Below are 21207 nucleotides of genomic sequence, written 5' to 3' on the forward strand. Positions count from 1 at the left end.
CACACTCTCTCTTGTGGTGTGATTGGGTCATTTGTAGATAAGAATTATGCCAACAAAAGTTTTTTTTCAAAAATGCAGAAAAACAATAAAACAGTTATCATGCTGTAGTTGTTGTGGCAGTTTTCAGTTTTTATGTTTTATCAAAATTTGCTGTTGCAAGCAGCCAGGGCTTGATAAAGGGAAAACTTCACCCAGAAACCTCTCTCTCCATGTTGAAAGAACTCAATAGCTGTACGGAAAGTGGGTTTCAGAGCAGTCGGATTGAAAAGAGGAAACAAATTAGCTAATGGCCTACAAGTGAGTGCAATGGCGCCCTCGTCTGTATCAGTGTTGTGTTAAGATGAAAATTGATAGTACTTGCCTGAGTGCACTTTCAGTGGTGATAAAACACAGAGATATTGTCAGTTGCCATTAATTGTCCCCGCCGAACGAGTTCGAGCAGGGGACTATGAAACGGGCTCCGTACGTGTGTGTGTCCGTGTGTCCGTCCGTCCGTCCGTCCGTCCGTCCGTGTGTCCGTCCGTCCGTCCGTCCGTGTGTCCGTGTGTGCGTCCGTGTGTGATCAAAATCTTCAATTTGCTACTTCTCTGTCATTTACGAGCCAATTTTGATTCTGTTTGCTTTATATGATAGCACTACATGGGAGCTTTGAAACTTCTACACAGAATTTCAGTCGTGACCTTTGACCTTGACCTTTGACCTATATTGTACATTTTGCTACAAAATGCGACTCCTTCGCCATTTCTAACCCGATTTCGATTCCGTTTGCTTTATGTGATGGCACTAGGTGAGGGCTTCAAAACTTCTACACAGAATTTTGACCTTTGACTTCTTTGACCTTTGACCTTGATTTTTTGACCTATATTGTACATTTTTGCTACAAAATGCTACTCCTTCGCCATTTCTAACCCGATTTCGATTCCGTTTGCTTTATGTGATGGCACTAGGTGAGGGCTTCAAAACTTCTACACAGAATTTTGACCTTTGACTTCTTTGACCTTTGACCTTGATTTTTGACCTATATTGCACATTTTGCTACGAAATGCTACTCCTTCGCCATTTTTAACCCGATTTCAATTCTGTTTGGTTTATATGATGGCACTAGTTGAGGGCTTCAAAACTTCTACACAGAATTTTGACCTTTGACTTCTATGACCTTTGACCTTGATTTTTGACCTATATTGTGCATTTTGCTACAGAATGCTACTCCTTCGCCATTTCTAACCCGATTTCGATTCCGTTTGCTTTATGTGATAGCACTAGGTGAGGGCTTCAAAACTTCTACACAGAATTTTGACCTTTGTCTTCTTTGACCTTTGACCTTGATTTTTGACCCATATTGTACATTGGCTACAAAATGCTACTCCTTCGCCATTTCTAACCCGATTTCGATTCCGTTTGCTTTATGTGATGGCACTAGGTGAGGGCTTCAAAACTTCTACACAGAATTTTGACCTTTGACTTCTTTGACCTTTGACCTTGATTTTTTGACCTATATTGCACATTTTGTTACAAAATGCTACTTCCGGCGGGGACATATGTTACGCACCGCGTAATTTCTACTTTTCCTTGTTATTGATGGTGCATATACTATGGGCATGGCTATTGGCCCCACAAATGACAACCAGCAGTGTAGCGATGCAGCACTTGCCTAGTTTGTATAACTTTAATACCTCTTCAGAACTGTAGTGGCAGTAAAGTATAAATGCGTTTGTGTGTGTGTGTGTGTGTTCGCATGAATTCTTAGAATTGGAAATGGTTGGAAAATTTATATTTCCTATTCTGCATTTGTGAGACACGGACACTGTACCGCCACTCATAAAATTCTTGCTAACTGAAATCTGTATGGCTTCCTTTTCTTTCTTACTGGTTGAAAAGATATATAGAGGATTGGTATATGTTTTGATAATATACAGGTGCATAAGCCTATCTGTATAGTGGGGGGGGGGGGGGGGGGGAGTCTTCATAGACCACAGTGCACACGTGTATCCTTTTGTCCTGTAATATGTATTCTTGTCCAGAGCTGTTAGTGACAGCTTCCATATGTAATGCAATATTCATTGCTGATGTACATTTTATAATCAGTAGATAATGAGTCAGATTATCCTATTTTTTGTTTTTCTTGAGACAGAAAGAAATGCAAGATGCATGAATAGAACCAAACTACAGGTACAGGTTAGAGGGGAATAGTTTCCATTTCCAACCACTAAAAAAGTTAGCCATATTGTTGATTATGTGGACAATTACAGTAACATCATTTATTGTATGATAAACAAGTTTAGACTACTCTTCCTAATCTTCAACAGTCCATGACTGATATATTTCTCACATTCAAGAAGCAAATGTACAAATGTAATGGGCTTATTTTTTTAAGGAAGTTACTAATTGAATCTGGCTTGAAATGTATTATAGCAATCATAGGTGATCTTACTTCAGGAGAGAAGCATGGAAAATATCAGTATTACAGTCTAGAAATAGTGAAAGTCAAAATGACAAGTATGTTGTTGGTTATATGATGAATATTGTGTTTGAAATGTAAGTGAAATCCTTTCTAAATCCCTGCAGCTTATGAAGCATTGCATGGATGAAACATGCTTTATTATGTGAGTCACAAAAATTCCCTGTATACATTGTATATACAGTCTGGCCAGCAATGTAAATATATCATCAGAATGGAAGAATGCCCGACAAGCTGCCATTTGACAGAAGAGGAATTTATGGAAAGGATTATCATGGTTCAACTGTCAAGATAAATAGGATTGGCACTATGCCTCTAACAGTGAAGGTTCAAACTACACAGTGTGTCAGAAAATCAGACAGATCTACACTCAGAATGTTGCATTGAGATTCTAAGTATTCATTTGAAGGAAATACTTTTCTGTTTGAAGCATTTCTTTGAGCTACAGCTTGAGTAGAAGTACATGTTTATTGGCAGTTAATGCCAATTTCCATGAGAGGTCATCCAAGATATATTTCATTCTGATAGAATGCAGGTGAAACAAGAGACATATACCACAGTCTCATTCAGAGTGTCTGTATGTACATATCATATCATATATATATATATATATATATATATATATGTATATATATATATATATATATATATATATATATATTTTAATGAATGAGCGATTCTAGAGAAACCAGGTGTACATTGTAAATTTTGTTCTTTGTAGGGGCTTGCACTTACTATCATTATAAAAAATTGAAAACTTCGACAAGTGCATGATAGCGACAAAATTTGAAGTATGCTGCGTATACTGTAAAGTGTCAGTATTATACAGAAAATGTGTATGATAATATGGGAATAACATTGATTGGTGTGATATTCATTGAACATGTTCATATTGACACAAGGTTATCAACTTATTTATCTTAAAGGGAAGATTGACCCGAATACTTGGATTGATTTACTACAGTATATTAGTAGAACACATCAGTGAAATTTGAGTAGAAGACATGCCTGTGGGAGTTTTAGCAAAAGCACGTCCTTTTTATAATTAAAAAAGATCTAGGTTAGTTTACAGCCTGTGCTACTTAAGCATAATGTATTTATGTCCTGCCAAAATAGCATTTGAGACAAAACCAAATATAAACCCGTTGAGGACGAGTCCCGAGTATACTCGGGCAGGTGTCCATGGGAAATACATGTTGTAGCAAAATTAGCCCATCCTCAACGGGTTAAATGGTTTTAGAGCATTTCATATATATTAAAGGCATGAGAAGAAATTCATCCTTCAAAGACAATGCATTTTTCCCCTCTCATTAATTAGTCCAAGCTCCTCTACTAATCCTCGTCTGCTGCTGCCATTTTGGCAGATTTACTCGCAAATTCAGCCACAAATGATGGAGACATGCGAACTCGCAGATAGTGGTATAATGACATTAGGCTTGTGTCTATCTGGGCGGCGCATGACGATGACGCACGGCCCTCTACAGTGGATCTGAGGCCCGGTGAATCATCATCGGAAAGTCGGAATGAGATTATTCGAGCAGAAACAATGTGGCGTGAAATCCAAACAGACTGAACAGTAGACTGAAGATGAGGAATTTGTGTCAAAATTCCCTAACTGCATGTCAGCACTGCAAGTAAACAAGGCGTGTGAATCTTAAGTGGATTGTGTGCAGTGGTTTTTAGGGGATTTACAATTTTAAGAAAGCAATATTAAGCTGCGTGGCAGAATCCATTTTCAAGGGAGGGGGGAGATGATGTATCTGTTTTGTATGCATAAAAATTGTACATCATGAGAGCATGAGAAGGAATAGCTAATGAGTATTGATTTAGATCAAACAAATGACATAAAGCTGCAAAAATTCATAGCTGTGGCACTTGTTAGAGAAAGGGTATTGAGAGAGAATATGAAATGGATTTTAGAAAACCTAAAATACAGATATTGGTTGCCTTGTGTATTCCTCTCTTATGTTTGGAAGTGTATCGTGTGCCAAGTTTTGTCAGAATTGGCTATCAAATATTTGATTCTGCAATATTGCTCGGAGTGCCTTGATTCATCAAAACTTGATTTGGGCTTCAACTATTGGGCATGAAAAGCAGCAATTTGATTATGTGGGGGGGGGGGGGGCAATCCCAAACATCTTGCAGTCGTCAGAAAATGAAAAATTCATCACCTAGTCGGCAGACTGCAGGAGGCACTGCAGAATCACTGAATTTGGTAGATGAGCAGGAATAATATTTGTCTTGCTCCACAGTGGTCAAGAAAGAGAGGAGATGAAATGCAATGAGAAATGTAAACATGCCAGTAAAGGGAGAGGCAAAGAGGTCGTCTCTGCAAGCCCGTAACCATCCAGCCATGGAAAATTGTTGAGAAAAGAATATATTCTACATCAAAGGCGATATCAAAGCACTGTGCTTTTTTACTTTTTTCTTCCTCCATGCTTCAGTCATCGGTTCGGCAGTGTTGACTCGAGTATGAAATTCTGATTTGAGGTCAGATAAACTTGAGGGGCTTTCTCGTGCCGTCTGTCTGGGCAGTGCCCAGATTCGGTTGAGCCTGCCAGATGGCCAAAACAGATGAGTTAGGCAGCGTTCACAAAGAAGAGATGAGAAATTAGGATGCTTCTGACCCATTTTCCATCGTATAATAAATACTACCTTTGTATAATTGTAAGTAGCAGATTTCAAATATTGATAGGCTGAAACTATGATCTGTACATTCCTGAAGAAATTAAAGAGGGAAGAAATATAACATATAGATAGAGAAAGAGTGTGTGTAAAAGTAAAGTAAAGTAATTTGTGATTTTCCCTCCTGTACTCTGTCCTACACAAGGACATGTGAGTCATATTGCCCAAATAGCTCGGCCTTGTTAAGATTTGTAGGTACCTTTAAGTAGTATTATTGTCATGTTGATATCATTGCACATTGCTTATATCCATATTTTAAAGGAAAAACTTGATATAAAAATCTGGATTTCTTTGGGTAATCCTCCTGCATCCGTTAGGTGGGGGTTTTTCGCAACTGTTTTTGAGTACGGTATTCTCAAAGTTGTGTTTAATATGAAAGTTACCTATTCTTGAATTTTATCTAGCCAATGAGTAACTATAGAATGATATTTGAAAATGGCCATCATGTACAACAAGAAGAGTGATTTTGAGACAGTGATTGTTTCTCCACTGTAATTAATCAGCAAGCCTTCATTTTATCCATCCATACACTTTATAGATGCACCTGTGTAAGTTATACTCATACACTTAATATGACTTTCTGCTAAAGATCTTATAGCGTTGGGAAACATGAATGGTCCAATTGAATCAACCTTCATTTGCTGCTCACCAGGGTACATTCGGAAACCACAAATAGCACCATGGTATCCCCATGCTTCCGAGTTTGTGTGTTCCTATTGCAACCCTGTAAATTAGATTCATTTCATAGGTTGGTATTGTAGGGGTACGCCATTCAGACCTTTCCCCAGACTTCTGGAAGAACGGCCTGTGGCTGAAACAAGTGACTGTGTGGAAATATAATAAATGAAATAAAATCAAATGAAAACCAGAAATTTCTTTATGATGGAGGGGAAACAACATTATAGATATCCAGTAAATTCATTCATACGAAAAAAAAAATGCAATCGTTCTTATCAGTGCAAAAGGGATACATATTTTCAAGTAGCATAGGGTTAGATTTTCATTTCTTCTTCAAAAATTGAGGTGTATTATCATGTTGAGTTTCATACACGATGTTGAGAGACATTATTCTTTAACGATGCAAAATTTTGTGATGTTTGCAAAAGGGGTATACCACCTTCAACGCCACTATTGTGAAGAGATGCAGGAGTAGTCAAAATCCATCATTTATCTCTCCCATCTCTGTATATTATTTTATCTGTATCTCACACTTCCATTCTTGCTTCATTCCTGTGTATTGCTGGCTTGAGTCTGTGGTGTTATACAGCCATTTCTGATTCTGTCGATAAAAGGTGCTTATTCTATCCCAGCTGGAACTTCCTACTCTCATCCATCTCGGGGAGGGAACATGGCGGGGTTTGTGACTGTCAGGATGACATGACAGCAGCGGAGCGGACAGCGGCTTGAGCTACAAGGGGGCGATGCATGTACACCATGTCCTACATTGTGAGCTTGTGATCGAATACCGCACAACACCCTTCTATCCTATACGCACACTCACTGACACACACACACTGACACGCACTTACACACACTCGCACACATTCACGCATACGAATTATGCGCTCCAAGTACATCTCGGAACAGCCAAATTCATATTTGCCATCCACTCCGCCTGATTTGAATGTGACATAGCCTTGGGGAGATGAGATGCTATGTGGTCCGAAGAAGGAGGAGGAGGAATATATATGTGTGATAAAGATGGAGGGAGAAAGAGAGGAGGGGGGGGGGGGGGCAGAGGAAGAGAGGCAGAAGATGGAGCATTATTAGAGATGAGGAGAGTAGCTTGGTATATGGTAGGAAGAAATTTGGTGATCAGAGCGCGGAGTAAGAACCACATGGTGGGAGACAGCATTAGCAGCATACATGAATAGATGCACATGGGGAGTAGTGAGATACCGGTAGTAGTATTTTACGTAGTAGATAATTGTGACAACTTACTGTGAGAAATGTGATTATAAAATGAATGCCTAGATAAACTACAGATGTGTGAAGATGAAAATGATATGTCTCCAGTAGATACACGGCTCTACATATTCAATTCAGCATTAGTAACCAGCAGGGTGTGTTAGCAAAATAAAAATCACCATACTGATGAAAGAGAAGAGTGGGGAGAAGGGTTTGAGAAAATTAGACTGTAGAGATCATAACATCATCTTACCATTTGTTAACAAAGAAGTACTGCATGAATAAAAAGATATCAATCAAGCTACCCCTTGGCAGCTTTACACAGACCTTTTTATTACTTTTTTTAAAGTGTTTAAGAGAAGCTGTGGTTTTATTTACTCCCAACATTTGCAGATAACTGCACCTGTGTGTGCATGTAACTGCAGATCTCAAGATTTTATGAGATTTTAGTTGTTTTATTCACTACTTTCATGAAGTCCTCTCCTTAAATGCTGCATTAATGTGTCCTGAACGATGATTCATCTCCACTGTCTGCTGTGTAAAGACGGCTGGAGATAGCAGTGAATGAGGGATGAGCCCCGCTACATGTGATTGAGATCTGCTGCAGCTGGATCGCTGGACTCGCTATTAAAGTGAGGGGAAAGAGTGATTGAAGTGAAAAAAGAAAACTGCATTGAAATTCTGGCACAAAGAACATTCCATGGCCGTCGCCGCTGCACTAATGAGGAGGCTTCTTGGAGCTTCCTGCCTAGATGTAGTCTTATTATAATCAGAGCATGATTGACAAAAAAAGGAAAATTTAAAGGCATTATTTACTATTTGCAGATGAAACACAAAACACCAGCTTTAGTGCTTCAAAATAGTTCTAAAATGTGAGTTAGGGAAAGGAACAACCTACAATCATATGTATGTAAAAATGTTAATCAGTATAATCATTAAGTATTGTTAAATAAACAAAATGTGAACAATAGTTATAATAAAATTGGTTCTGGACTAAACCATTCACAGGTATGGTTTATTGAGAAAAAAAAAATTGTGATATCTCCATATATTTTGGGCTTTATGGGGGAAATCTGTATATGGTAGGATGTTTTGTGATACAACTGATCTACACATGTGTCAAGTGTGATATTCAAACTCAAACATTTTTTAAATCACTGCTCCCAATGGTAAACAGTACCTTTAACAGGCAGTCATTCTGCAAAGTTAGTAACCATGGCGTTCCCTCTCAGTGAATGGAGATTTTTCTTAGCGGCATACAATTAGGATCCCGCTCTCATATAATCCAGGATGCCAATACACTGTCATAGAATCTCCCTGTTATTTTTTTTCTGTGGCATGGCCAAGGCTTACAACAAAATGAAAGCACCTATTGTAGAATTTGTTATTTCTTTGTGAACAGAAAAAAAAAATGAGTGAGAAGAGATTTGATCAAATTAAACAGGTTATAAAAATAGCAGTTTTTGCACTGTGAGTTGAGGTTGAAAAAAAAAGCAGTTTACCTTTCCTTCCCTTCTGGGTGAAAAAAACCCCAAACAAAACAAAACAAAGACTTATGGAGAAATGCACACATGATGCTGCAGCCATGACAAATTAATTTGTGTGTTTTCTTAAGTGATGTATTAATTTGTACCATGCAGAAACAATAGATTAAGTGGAAATGAAATATTGTACCTGCAAAGTGGGTTGGGTATGACTGGTTCTGCATGAATTATCACTGCTACACGGAAACTGAAATAAAACAAGATAGTGGTTTACCTCAAGTATCAAAATCAGGATGTACCATTTTAACAACCTCCTGAATAAATAGCCTGGATGGTAATATATCGTCTGAGCGTCACTAGCTGCGACCAAACATTGCTACGTTGACGTCATTAGACCAGAAAGACAGAATCTCGTGCTGCAAGTTGTAGAGATGACGGTGAATCCGAAGGTTGTATGTGACGGATCCTAGCAACCCCCGCATCCCTAATTAGACCAGCTGTACATTGTCAATTATCTAGGTCGCTCGCTCTTTAACCCGTAAGGTCCCTGTGACCACTTTTTTTTTTGGTTTTGATGCTGTAGCTTCAGAGATTCTAACCCCAAGAATCTCTTAAAAGGGAGATTCTCCCACTTAGACACATAGCAAACTAGAGCCTCTGATACTACAGGCATGTGCGCAGAATCACTTGCCTGAAATGCAGGATGGGGGAGATTGGTCCAGGGTCCCTTAACCCGTTGAGGACGAGTCCTGAGTATACTCTGACAAGTGTCTATGGAAAATGCATGTTGTAGCAAAATCAGCCCGTCCTGTAGGTATATATTCTCTAGTTCTATCCTAGCCTTATAGATATATATATATATATTTTTTTTGTTGTTGTTGTTGTTTTTTTTGAAATTTGACAGAACTAAAGTTGGGTGGGAGAAGGCTAAATTTGAAGTGTGGGGAAAATTCAAACTCAAGCAGGAGATTTTGAGAAAATGACCTCAAAGCTGGACATCTCTCACTGAAAGCAGACGAGCTGGAGTCTCTATATCTTATAAAATAATTTGTATCATCCATTGCTGTATATTTCGTAAGATTTTTTTTTTCCAGTTATACATAACCATTGTTTACGTATTTCACTCTAAGAATTATCAAAACCTTATCAGAAGTGGTAACAGATCCTAAGACTGGCAGTACAGTGTGTATAAAAAAAAATGAAGTTAATGTGTCTGTCTCAAATTTGCAAATGTTAATTTTTTCTTATTTGTATAGATTTTTAAAATTTGATCAGTCCCATCTCATCAGTGCCCAAAAAGACTGTGGTATGATGAGACAATTACTCAGAGACAAAAGGGAGGAAAATGCCAAATACAGTGGAAGGGTCAAAATGGTGTTCAATTGATTCTTCTGTGGATGGTAAACTGGTAGACTTGAAACAATTCTTGGTGAAGGTTGGATGCTATTTGAAAGAGTAGTACATATGTATGTTGCAGCTTGCCTCGCTCGGTGTTTGGAAGAAGGAAACTTACTTTTTGCTTCTAAATGTGTTTGAAGTGGATGAATAAGCAGGAAGATGTAGATCATAATTTATTGTGGATTTTAATGAAACAGGTTAACCCCTGAGGACAAACTTGAGGACAAATGGGTTAACAGGTGCAAATACACTCAATCACTGATATCTCTTTGAGACCACATACTCGATAGAGGACGGACTGATTTTGCTGCAGCATGCATTTCCCATAGATACCTGCCCAAGTATACTTGAGACTTGTCCTCAATGGGTTAAGACACAACATGTGGTGTGTCAGTGATTTCACCTATTTTTGTTTTATTTCAGATATTCAGCACATTTGTCATTTCCTCAGCTTTGTTAATACTTGAATTATAAAAATATCTCCTATATGAGCATTAGGAACAAAAGCAGAAAAATTTGCCTTGACATTTCAGAGTTGGAGTTACATGGAAGTATTAGCAGCAGATGCTGTGATATAAAAAGAGATGTTTAAAGGAAACCCTCTGCCTTCAGAAATCAGAGTATGTTTGCAGAGTGTATTTATTTTTAGGGGTGTTTTGCTTTTGTTTTTTTAATTGATTGATTCACAAGGAGGATAGATAAAGATCAAGGTTTGTTTTTCTAATATTAGTCACAGTGTTAAAATACACAAATCACAGCCCACTCACTTGTCAAAGACTTCTTTTTTTACACTACGTTCATAGTTTGATTTTTAATGATATCTTAACCCGTTGAGGACGAGTCCCGAGTATACTTGGGCAGGTGTCTATGGGAAATGCGTGTTGTAGCAAAATCAATCCATCCTCAACAGGTTAAAGATGCGAGAGCATGTGGAGAGATGGGTGGCTCGATTGAATTGGTCTTCATTCGCTGCCCACCAAACAACATTAAAAAAACCACAAATAGGCAGTCCTGAATTGAACTAGAATAGAATTGTGCCATCAGCGAATGTGTGTATGGAAGCAAATGCTCATCAGTAATGATCCAGACAAGCTTCTTTGGCTATATGTGTATTTACATAATAAAGAGATCAGTGATATACAGCTGTAGCTGTATGCAATTTGTTACGGGAATTCCTGAGTATATTTGAGATGAGCCAGCCTTCCCACAACATTGTATCCTCATGCTAATAGGCCTTTAAATATTTCCTTTTACAACCAGATCAATTTATGTATCAAATATATATTTGCAAATCAAGTCAGCATGTAATCTTCTGCCAGCTGTGTAGACTATCCATCATGCATAGTTTAGCTGTTGTGAGAGGGATGGTGTTCTGTGGGGGGAATTGCTGAGTGATATGCACCTTTAAGCTGCCAATTTCAGAACCCCATTCAGGGCTGTCCAATTTTCCAATAACCGATGTACGAGGACTCCATTATAAATGGCAACCGCGTTTGGCGTTTTGCGCTGACTGATGCCGCTGTGTATATTTTGAGAGAGCCGGCAATGATAATGATGTTTGCATATGTGAGAGCTGCGACATGTGTGCTTCCCACGAAAAAGATGCTGAGATGGGGAGGGTTTCGTGTTACCAGTACATTTTTTTTTTTAATGTATCACATGCCACGTTTTCTTATATTCTGCCATGTTGTTATTCAAACTGTTGAATTGCTTGAAATGTTGAATGCAGTGGCACTCCCTGTGGGATATCAACTTTTATCTTAACCCGTTGAGGATGGACTGATTTTGCTACAACACACATTTCCCATAATCACCTGACCGAGTATACTCTGGACTCGTCCCCAACAGGTTAAAAGTACACAAGCAATGCTTCCAGAACCACAGCTATTTTCACAATTTTCAATACTATTCATAGTCTCCAAATGCTTGCTGATATTTCTAAAATCAAGTTTATTCCAGCTGTAATTCTGAAGACAGAAATTGATGGGCGCTGTTCATGGACATTGAAAGTTCCATGGTTTGTGAGCCCGTTCGCAATCTCTTTCTCTTCATCCCCACATCCATTTTGTGGTGTCGGTGTTCTGTGTATTTTTCCTTTCTTTCCTCACTTCCAGTGAATTCCCACAATATTTTCAGATCAATTTGTCTGAGCTATCAATTTCTGTTTGTGCTTCCCGTGTGAACATATGAAACACAAAATACCAGTTGCTGCAGGCATGAATTCTTCCCCATCCACCACTCCTATTTTCCATCGATCTTTTTCCCAATTCTCTCTCTTTTTTGGACTCCCCTTTCTTGTTGCCAACAATGAGGCCATCCTGTTAATTGGTATAATTCTCTTTTCATCTTTTCTGTTGACAGACGGAGAAAACCACAGCCCTGGCTAATTGAGCATGTGGTGTGACCCCTGTTCATTGAACCCCCCCCCCCCTCCTCACCTTTTGTAAAGGATGTGTTCACACTCAAATCTATCTTATGAAAGTCTCTCTCTCATTTTCTTTCACTTACTATGAATCTGGAAGTAATACACAAGTATAAACAGAACATGGCAATTGCACATAAAGTACAAAGTGGGGAATTAAAAGGGAAAAAAATATAAACATCTGAGGGAGTAGACCAAAAAAAAAATTGTCTCATCGAAGCCTATAATTCCCAAGCAGCGTTTTTTAAATCTTTGAACTCAAGGTAGTGTATTTTTTTTTTTTTTTTGGTCATTATATCATTATATCACAAAAATCATATAACTGGTAGAGACAGTATGTGGATTTATTTTGACTTTGAGATGGCAGTACTTGTCATACCAAATCTGCATCAGAGATGATTTCTTTAATGTGGTGTACTGTGAATGGACTGTGCTCCCTTATTGAATGCATGCAAGGAGAGAAGTGATCCTTCATGATTTCTCTTGTCTGAGTAAAATTCTTTATGAATACTGAAAAACAAAATGGCTCTCAGTACATATTTGTGGAGAAAGTCACTCGTGGTGGTGTCAAATGTAGGTGCAGGCACACTTCAGTTGGCACTTTATTTCAGTCATGGTTGTAGTCTGTTTGTCGTACTGCATACCCAATGTTGAGACCATGCATCCCTGGCACTTTGTTGTCATGGCAACTACTTTCACTGTCATCACACTTATTACAGTGACATAAGTATGAATGATTTTAAAAAACCAGCAAATATAACATGAAAGCTGCTCAAAATATGATTTACTCTTGGAAAAAAAGTCAGCCAAGTTCTTGTTGGCTGTTGGATTGGTACTGCATATTTATTCATACTGACCAAAATGACCCCAAGTGACCTGACAGAGGGTAATAACCTCCCTTGGCCAGCAAACCCTTACAGGAGGTCCTCTTGGCAACTTGTTCTCTGCCCCCCCCCCCAACACATATCCCAGGAGAGCTGTAACACCAACAATCAATACTTCAGATGCTTTCCAGAGAGGAAAGGCTTCTCTCTCTCATGCCGACCTATCAAAATAGACCTATTTATTCTTTGGATAATTATTTGATTGCCCATGGTGATGGGAACAAATTACTCACTATCATAGAATGAACTGTACAGTTTGTACTTTCTTATTCTTGCCATATTCCGATTCCAATTTGTACACCTTTCTTTGCAGCCCATTTGCTCCCGTTCCTGTTGTCCATTAGTGGATGACCTTGTTATAAATACACATAATATAGGCTAAGGTTTTACAGAGCAGATTTCCTCTTCATTTGTTTTTTTTTTAACCTCATTTCATTGGGTCCATTTCCTCCTTTATTCTTCAAGATATTGTGCAGTAAGTGCTGCCTATTGATGATTAAGCCACAAACTACTCTTTCCCCCCCCCCCCTTTTTTTTTTGGGGGGGGGGAGGGTGGAGTACTGTGGTGTAGGTTTTTTTTAATGTATGCCTCATTATTGTACCCTACTTCTTACTGCCTAAGTAGGGCATATCTCATTAATATAATCTGTATTTTGTCATCATGTTTTTGCGTACTAAAGTAGCAATGCAGAGTCTTTGAATCGATATTCATTGTCAGCCAGCCTCATCTGAATACATTTTGTGTATTCTCTCCTCTGTTTTAACTGCAGGACGGCTCCATGGTGTTCCAGCGGCAGCAGTTGCACGGACCTACTGCAGGCCACTCCTCCTTTAGTCCCACACACCTGCTTCAGTGTGACCTGCCAGCATAAAATTCTCACCGGGGGAATGAGCTTCACACTGTCAACATACCAAGCTGCCAAATGCGGCCTCGCCTCGCCGGTCTACGAACTTCTGTGTTTTTTTCTCACGGACCAGATGCCGGAATACCGAGAGACGAATGTCAGTGGCTCGGAAGCCTGTCACAGCAAACACCGACATGATGAGAAATTCTTCCCAGGCGTCTATACAATTTTTTCTCCTTCCTCCATGCTTTCAACGCAAACTTCATGGTGTTTCGGCGGAGGCAGGAGGAGAGTCGCACGGTCACTTCATGTGGATGGAAAAAACAGCTCCTGATTACCAGGAGTGGTTCTGCCATTTGCTTTTAGATGTACGGTCCCAACTAGAGGCAGAGATATTAATGTCTGTTGTGGGACAAGACATGATGTGGGACATACCCATCCTTCAGTTTAGAGTACACCTGTGAAATGATCATGATCATACACTAATCCAAATCATTACCAGTGTATAGTGTGAAAGCTGCATAACATACAGAACACATAAATTGTATGATATGATGGTGAAGAAATGCATATTTTCTCATTTAAAGATAAAAGAATTTGTAGTCTTGGTAGTTTTCACTATCTTTCGCTTCATCTCATGTGGTATGCAATTCAATGAAGTGTATGCATTTTGCATGTGACACCAGCAAAAGCACAGAGAGCATCTTTTGTGCAGACTGCACACAAAAATGTTGCTAGAAATGCAAGTCTAACAGTCAGAAAGAAGGGAAGGGTTAATTTGCTCATGATGGCATCTGGGTTTTTGTTGTTGTTTTTGCTTTTGCCACCACTGTATACAAGTCCCATATTGTATTAAGTGCATTAATATGTTGCGCATTTGTGGCATCAGCAATCTTCTGATGCAACATTTTTGATTGGCTTTAGGAATTTGCTCCAAAATATGCTTCCTGCGTTATGCCTGCCGTATCATGTCTTTTGAATTGTATGCAGATTTTATTTTTTCTGTTTTTACGTGTACATGCTTTCGTTCCCAAGTTTGCCTGACAACAGCTGGTAAAACGACTTGAACGACTTGTCTGCATCTTTGAGAGGAAGCGGCTTGAAGGCAGGAAGTAATCAGGAAGTTCCGTATTTTCTCCCGCAGCAGGCCTGTAAATGTAATTGAGGTCACGCCTAAAATATTTTGATATCGGCGTAGTGCACCTTTAATAGACCTGTTTTTCAAAGTCGGAGAATGTCCATTCCATAGCCTGTTCTGTGGAAGATTCTAAAATCCACATAGACTTATGTAACCCTGCAAGTTCCTCTATAGCCAGTGGGTTAAAGACATTAATGATTTGCCCAAATGTTCTGAAATATTCTGTAAAAAGAAAAGAGAAAAATTATCCTTATTTGTGAATGCTTATGTTTATTTATGAATTCATGCAATATGTATGAGAAGTTGTACATGGGTGCCCATTTTAGGACTATTCTGATGGAAGCTCATGAACATATGAGTATGCTTTCTTTCTTTGTTTTTATTTATGCTTCAGTATTTTTTAATACAACAATGTTTCAGTCCTACTAGAACACTAAGCAAAATACATTGATGTTAGTATATTTAGACCCCTACCCCTCAGTCCTGTTGTCACCAGTCTATACAGTAAATAAATAGCAAGCAGATTTTATCAAGAATTTAGCTACTTATTTTTAAATATTGGTCAATAAAGTAGAAGAAAATTTTAGTCACACGATGTGGAATCTATATTCTGACAGGGACATGATGTTCAAATAATCCTTCAGGTGGTTGCAAAGTCAAGACCCTCCACCAAAAAAGAAGAAAAAGAACGAAACAAAAATCTTTCATCTAATTCCATTCCTGTAGCACTAAAATGGATCTTATTCTTTCCACATTTGATGTGTATGCCCACAAGAAGTCTTTAAGTTGAGCAATGGCTGTTCAAGAGCATTTTCTTATTGGCAGTCTTGCTGCAAGATGAACATGCGGTTTCATTTTTCTAGCAAATTCTTTCCATGTTTAGAACCCACTCAAATAAATTTATGCAGCTTTGATGTAAGGCTACAGTCATGGTAAAGGCAACTGAACATATATCTGTGTAGAAAAATCTTATGAAATATAAAAAGGCAGCATACTATTTAATCAAGAGCTGTAGTTCAAGTGGATGCAAAGGTGTTAACTGCCAAACTAATAAGGTGTTTACAGTGACTCATGACCCAAAGGAGATTAGGTGTAATGAGGTCAGTTTTTTTTTTAGGAGAGTCACCCTGGTCTTTATCCCTCCTGTCGTCCATATTATATCCCATTTCTGTAAACTTGAATACAAACCAGAGCAGTTGATGCATTCACATGCTGAGAATAGGCCACAAACAAAACAAGGTTGGCTAGTGAGGATGAGAGTGACCTAGCTCCTCCAACAGGTCGATTGATGCAGTGCCTGGGTTTTCTGGCATAAAATTGACCTCGCAGGGGACAAGGCCCAGTTTTCACAGAAATTCCAAAGAACCGTTCCAGAGTGTCAGTACTTGGTGTAAAGACTGCACCTGGCTCTGTTTCAAATGACAGTAGCTTCAAATTTCTCTGTATTTGGCATTATTGTAAATGTGATAACGATTGATGTTAAACTTGCCTATGAAGTAATTCAAGCTAGTGGTTGTAGCATATTTTCCTGCTATACAGAGACATGATAAGAAAGTGTGCAACTCTGAAAAATAAAAACCTCTCCATTTTAATTTTTTTTTTCTGTGTCACTAGTATGAAGACAAATTTGTAGACATTTTTATGGGTGTTATCTGAACTTGTTCTACCTGAATCAAAGAGATAAGGTTGGGTTTATTCCCTGTGAAGGCAGCCATGGTTGTATCTGGTCATCTTACTGTAATAGGGTCAGGTCAAATGCATGAGGTCTCCCACTGAGTGCAGGTGTTTTTAAGTACCCACTGGAGACAGTCTTGTTTATAGAAATCTTTGTCTTGACTTTAGTATTTCTGTCCTTTATGGTGAAAACTTGTAGCAGGTGGCTTGTAGGTTTACCTGAAGATTAACACTTGTGTACACAGGCCTTAAATCAACACAATAAGGTTAGTCTGCAGGAAGAAGCAGCATTGGTCAATAATTTTTAAATTACTCCCAAAACCTTATTCTTCAATTAACATGAACTTTGTGTACTGTCCTAACTGAAATTTGTAGCAGATTATCATCTTCTTTTATCATGGTATTTTATATGAATGTGTACAATCAGTGATTTTTTAGTCAAAAACCCAACACTTGCCAGTATGGTAATTCATGTTTTTCTTTGTAATTATTTTTGGTGTATTTTTCAAAACCTTGTCATACATTTGACTGCACCCTAAGTCTCGTGCCTCATTTATTGTCATTGTGATGTGATGAATATTACCATTTCTCCTTCACACGATCTCATGAGTCAACTGTCACGCTCAATTGTGCTTTACAGCAATAGAGGACATAGTGCTCGTGGAGGTTGATACAAAGAAAACATGACAGTGTCTGGGAATATGCTTCATGATCAATTATGGATCTGTCATTCACAGAGGTAGTGGTAGGCAAGTTAAGAGTCAAGTTCGTCATATGAAAGAATTTACATATAAATGAGTTATTGACCTGGATGCAGTAATTGTGTTTTATTTAAAAACCACTGACATTGTTTTATTTTGTTGGGTTTTTTTTGTGTGTGTGTTTCTTGAACTGAAACCTTTCTTGTTCATTAACAATCAAGAGTTAAGTGAAAGCATTAATTGATAATCACCTGAATTATAGATGAATGTTGTTACACTGTGTAAGTGGTTTAGATATTGCCTGATTGTATTTGCCTCAAGGACTTGGCCAGTATTTATGGTGTCTTCATAACTTTACCTAGTTCTCTGCTGGGATGTTTTTCCCCTCCTCTTACTTTAATGAAAAAACCAGTTCTTGTCAGGTTTTATTAGTGAGTAGCGACATCACACCTATCGCTGGTATTTTAATTTGGTCTCGCTCTCTTGCCGTCTGCCAGCGTGTTTTACATCAAAATGCTCTAATTTGGCTTTAATTACGTGTTTTGTTGCTGTCTGGTGTAATAATGGTAGGCAGTGACACCAGCAGGATGTTGTTAGTGTCTCTTTGTATGCAAGATATCAAACTATTTAAGATTTTTCAGACGTGCAGTCCTTATTGTTGGAAGTGTTGAAATTGGTTCACTTTTTAGGGTTTTTTTTTTTTTTTTTTTTGAGGGGGTGTTTTGTTTTGCTTTTTGATGTTAAATGAGAACATAGCTGTGATGTAGTTCTGAAGGCGCAGAAGAATTGTCAGATATGGACATTGTAACTTTCTTTCAACAGAACCATTTGTTGTTTTCTATAAATACCAAACAATCACCTCTCCTCAACTCATTGTGAATTTAATATTCTTTGAATTTTTGACATTTATTTTATACTTGTCTTGTATCATACGTTTGTAGTTCACAACCAGAGAAACTGCAGTATTCAGCACAACAACAACAACAACAAAAAGAAAAAAAAATCAGATTAAAGATTTTAAGCTCTGTCGCAGGTATTTCCAAAATGCTGTATGAATGCAAATGTCAACTTCATCTTGTTCAGGATAAATCCTTTGATTGAAGTTCTGTTGGATTTACCATGCATAATTTTTGTTTGACTGATCCAATTGTATGGTGCATGTGTCAATAATGGAACTTAAGGTGGTGCATCTTTGGTGTAATCCTCTTTTTTTTTTCATTGTTGACATTTGAAATTGCACATGCCTTCATGCTTTATTCATCTACAAAGAGAGATGATATAAGAGATGAAAGAGGGATTTTATTTGCTCCTGAGTGATAGAAGTGTATTAATGAAGGAGAGATAGAGTTTATTTGCATTACTTTCTCTGTGCTTCTAAGCAGATTTTTTTTTCTCATTTATTTAAAAGACAGCAGTAGCTGGTCTTATTTTGTGATTGTCATCATGTAGATGCCTGTTTGTTGCAACATTATGATCATTCAATCTCTATGCATAATATCAGTTACTTCCCTTATTTCTCGTTCTCTCTTTGGGTGGATTTTTACAGGGGGGTAGTGTGGGCATGGGAGAAAAGATATTAGATGTTATATTTAGACACTTTGCTTGTTTGGGTTTCTTTTTGCTGCAGGTGAATGTGAAGCTGCACACAAATGCTACCTTATCTCCTAAAATTCAGTGCTCATATCATTTTATGATGTGCTTACTTTCATCTCATTAGGGAGTATATATGTATATGTGTGTGTCTATACTCATTAATATGGAAAATATCAGATGTGTGGTAAGCTATACTCTTGCATAAAGTCTTGAGCTGAGACTAGACATTATGGGATTTGACTTCGGTGGATAAATGCTGTAAAGACTGTATATTCCTTTGTTTGAGCTGTTGATGTGCAATTAGTCTTTCAGTGAGATGATTTGGTTAATCACAAGTCTGGAAGGTATGTGTCCCAAGTTTGTACAAATTCATAAGTATTTATTTTGTCTTCGAAAGACTCTTCCCCCAAGTTAGCGCATTATCTTTCAAGCTGTCGTGTGTACTTTTCTATGTGAAAATGTTTTTGTTTGCAAGGTTACAGCGATAGACTTGTATTCGACAGCATATCAACTTGTAAGTAATCACACAGATTTTGTATCGTTTTTGTAAGTTACCAATAATGTATTCAAATAAGAGAAGAAAGTTGTCTTTTGGTAAGAGTTAAGGTAGAAATGTTCAGTATTTGTATGCTATGAAAGTATCTAGATGTGCAAGTTCTCAGAGCATTGGTGCCTATGAGAAGAAGTGGATATTTACCAAGCAAAATAATATTCTTGTGGTTTTTTTCTGTCTACACTAAGCTTGGACATTTGAGAGGTCATCTTCAACTCTTTCAAACTGCTTTGTGAGTGATGGCAACCTAAATGAAGGACAAGAAAATATAATAGGAGTGAACGGAGAAATAGTGAAGTCTCCTAATAACAAAACCCCTTGGGACCAGTGATTTCACATTGTTACATCACAATCTTGCTAGATCAGGGTGAAAACAGATATAAACTGAACAGTTGAACAGTGAGGACAAGGAAAACCATGTTATTGTCACAAAATTTTGTGATATTGGTATATTTCACAGCAAGAGTAAACACACTACTTGAAGCTCTAAATGATGAAGTGTAGGAAATCCTTATTTACATTTTTCTCACAGCTTCAGGTATGGGTGAAGGTAGTAAATTGTACACCTGGCTGTCTACCATATAACTCAACATTTTTCACTTATCCAGATGCATAGACAACTTCATCTATGTACAAAGACTTGTCTTGGTATTTACCGAGGGGAAGAGGAGATCAGTGACCTGGTGTTATTTGTCAGAGACAGACCAAACCAAATACATTGAGAAACAAGTGGTCAGTTTATCCTCCAGGGACCACCTCCTAAATAAGCCATTTGCAATGTGTCCAAATATTGATGGTCAAGACAGTGTTGACCATTTCCTGTGTAATTATGAAGGGCAAGTTGCCCAGCACAGAGACAAACCAGGTCCTCACAGCCAAAGGAGACAAGCTTTTGTCGGTGCTAAAAGTAAACACTCCATCAGTGTAGTGTGGGAGTTCCACGTACGTTGCCTTGTGGAGTGATCCATATCATAGGAGAATGGACTGACTTGCTCTTAAAGAAAAACCCAAAGTTATAACAGGACAGGCTAGTGGTGTAGGAATAATGGCCTAGTGTGAGCAGATAAAACTATTGTATCATATGTTACAAAGATAAAACTTTATTGTAAACTATAACAGATAATTAAGAAGAAAATAAGTCTTGTGTAAAATCTATTTTCTGTCTTGTTCTTGTGTGATTTGACTCTATCAGAAAGAAAAGACAAAGTGGGGTTGGATGTTTCTGATTTTGTTTCATGTGATAAATATATCTTAAGAGATGTGGAAATCCATGTTGAACTGGCTACTTCTTTCTTTGTGTGTGCCAGTATTTGTGTGTTTCTTTTGGTATATTGTGTGTTTGTATGCCTTATGTGTGTTTGTGTGTGTCTCTGCTGATCACAGTGTATGATGTATAGATAAACTTACAAGGGAGTAATACCCAATTATATGTGGATTGAGTGAATGCAGCAAAATTAGTAAAAT

At 38.0% G+C, this 21207-nt stretch overlaps 1 protein-coding gene across 1 annotated transcript in view; it reads left to right on the forward strand.

Annotated features, from left to right (window-relative positions):
• LOC140234675 (uncharacterized) overlaps positions 1–15671 on the forward strand; it is a 41761-nt gene extending 26090 nt beyond the window's left edge. Inside the window, exon 3 of the mRNA XM_072314709.1 lies at positions 14010–15671. The gene's annotated coding sequence lies outside the window, so the exon portion shown is untranslated. The remainder of the gene's footprint in view (positions 1–14009) is intronic.
• Positions 15672–21207: the final 5536 nt, after the last annotated feature.

The sequence above is a fragment of the Diadema setosum genome, chromosome 11 (genome assembly GCF_964275005.1).
Source record: "Diadema setosum chromosome 11, eeDiaSeto1, whole genome shotgun sequence".
Taxonomy (NCBI): Eukaryota; Metazoa; Echinodermata; class Echinoidea; order Diadematoida; family Diadematidae; genus Diadema; species Diadema setosum.